Raw genomic sequence first — 2,774 nt, 5'->3', positions numbered from 1 at the left:
AAAAAAAAAAAAAAAAGATGAGTCTTATAAAAGAGGTTTTATGTGGTGAGACTGAGAAAAATATACTTCTGTGTTTTTCTAAAAAGTAAATATTGGTATCAAGGGTGCATTGATACTTGACCAGAATCTGGTCCTCAATATTTGAAACTACAAGGTTTTCTTAAAACATGTATATGCTCTTCATAAAATTGCAAGAGGTTTGATTTATATTCACAAAATCTGTGTCTTTACCAGCCTTATTCTAAACCACAGTGTCTGTTTCGGCCATTTTTTTCCTGGAGGTCTATTTAATTTCCCTACTTACAGGCTAAACATGCTGTCCTATTCATTTACATAATAATTTCACTTCTTGAAATAAAATTTTCATTTCCAAATTTCTCAGATTCATATCTCAGTGTTTCAACTTTTGCTGTATCTCACTGCACGTGATTTGCAGGCATACATCACTACCTTGGGTTTTAATGCCATCGAGAACCTTGAGAAGGCCTTTTTGTTTTGTTGTCCACTCCAGTAACTCTTTTCCTCTGGTTCTAACTCTGCTGTTATGTCCTGACAGTAAAATACTTACCATGAAGGCCTAGAAAAGCAGTGTTTTCCTTCAATATAATTTGATTTTGTACTCTTTGCTTTTCTTGATATATCTAATTGTTGCACTTATAATGTTAGACACATTGTTCCTGTGTCTGATTAAATTCAAGTGTCCTTTTCATCAGGTTCAACTTCCAAATTATCTAAATGAACATTCTATAAGGAGAAACAATTACATTGTAAGCAGCATCTAAAGGGTCTGTGGTTTCCACATTGACTTAGGGTGTGATTGTTAGTGGAGGCTGTGGTGAGGTTTTTTGGGGACAAGGATGCCAAGTGGGCCAGTCCTCAGACCCCAGTGGTGGCAGCAGTGGGCCAATCATGCCTGTCTTTGGGTCCCAGGTCAGCATCTGGTGTTAACCAGATGAATTAGGCCAATTTTTGGTCCTCCAGCTAGTTTTGTTGAATTCCTGAAGTGGCAGCTGTGGGCCAGGTAGGGGGGCAAGTCTTTGATCCTCAGGCAGTGTGCATGGCATGGGCAATTATGAGATCATTCCAGCAGTGTGGAATAATCCTCTGGCCTCCAAGTGGCCTTTGTTGGGTTATAAATGGCTGCAAAAGGCCGGGCGCAGTGGCTTACGCCTGTAATCCCCGCACTTTGGGAGTTTGAGGCCGACAGATCACCTGAGATCGGGCATTTGAGACCAGCCTGACCAACACGGAGAAACCCCGTCTCTACTACAAATACACAATTAGCCAGGCTTGGTGGCACATGCCTGTAATCCCAGCTACTCAGGAAGCTGAGGCAGGAGAACTGCCTGAACCCAGGAGGCAGAGGTTGCAGTGACCCGAGATCAAATCATTGCACTCCAGCCTGGGCAACAAGTGCCAAACTCTGTCTCAAAAAAATAATAATAATTTAAAAAAATAAATGGCTGCAATAAGCTGGTGGGCCATTCCCCAGGACCCCAAGAAGTACATGTGAGTGGGTGCCAGCTATGGTGGTAGTGGAAGGCTGGGCAGTTCCATCCTCAGGCTGCCAGGGGAGTGTACAGGAACCAAGAATGATGACCAGGTTGTAATGATTCACAGGCCCCTGAATGGCATGCTCAGGCACTGAGCAGAGCAATGCCAGGCCAGGCAGCCCGTTCCTCAGGCCTCCTGTTGCTGTGCATGGGTACAGGCTATTGTTAGTAGGGACAGGTTATTCCCAGGTCCCTGGCTAAGTACTTGGTTGATGGCAACAGTGGCAGAGGTTGGAGGAGGAACTTTGCCCTGAGGACACATATAAGTGAATTTCAGCCCTATTGCTGGGGGGTTCAGGGTTGCTGTCAGTGGTGGCAGCTGGAGACAAGAGGCTGGGCAGTGTATGCTTCAGATCCCTTGTAGTGGGAGCAACAAGAGCAGGAATGGGGAGATCCAGTCTTCAGGGCAAATGCGAATGTGCAGCAGCCCTGCTGCTTAGCAGGACAGGGTGAGTGTTATGGCAGTAACCCTAGCCAGGAGAGAATCAGGCTCTGGTGAGATGTATTTTGGCTCCCTTTGTCTTAAGGCAGCCACCCCAGTGCACTGTGCCACCAATTCCTTGGTGTGTAGGACACTGTGTGCTAGAGTGTTGAGGACACTGCCGTGCTGCAGAGCACACCAGTGTTGTGCCACTGCAGCCCTTCAGCTGGATGTACGGAGGGAGTGTCAGTGGGGTTTCAGGGATGTGGAGATTGAGGGGCTGTTAGGCCCATGGGTGAGATGCAGTCTGGTGGAGTTGAGCTCTCATAATTATGCTATACTGCAGCTGCTTAGGTCTCTGTTAATATGCGGGACCTAGACTGGGATCTGTCTCTGGAGCAATATCTGAAGCTCCAGAGAGTTCTGTGTATGAGTCTCAGGGTCGGCAACCATCACTGGATTCTCCCATGGCCAGGATTCCAGGAGTCTAATATTGGGAATGTGGATCACTGGGGGTCTCTCACTTACTCTTTCTCTGCACTGGAGAGTCTCTCTGGTTTCCTAGCCAGCCTTGGCCAGGAAGACTGCCTCTTCTTCATTACCTTAGGTGTTTCCCATCAATTTGCTATTGAACTACTGTGTTCTCTCTCAGGTGCTGTCTTCAAAGTGTGATTATCTATTTGACATTTTGCTTCTTTGTGGAGCTGGTGGGTGCCAGATACCTGTACTCAGCCATCTTGAAGCCCCACTCTCTGATCAAGTGTTTTGAGCCTTTTAACATCTTTAATAAATTTCCTCAA

Source organism: Mandrillus leucophaeus, unplaced genomic scaffold (assembly GCF_000951045.1).
Source record: "Mandrillus leucophaeus isolate KB7577 unplaced genomic scaffold, Mleu.le_1.0 Scaffold249, whole genome shotgun sequence".
In the NCBI taxonomy this organism is placed as follows: domain Eukaryota; kingdom Metazoa; phylum Chordata; class Mammalia; order Primates; family Cercopithecidae; genus Mandrillus; species Mandrillus leucophaeus.
The sequence above is the reverse complement of the archived record's forward strand: the minus strand, read 5'-3'. Positions refer to the sequence as shown.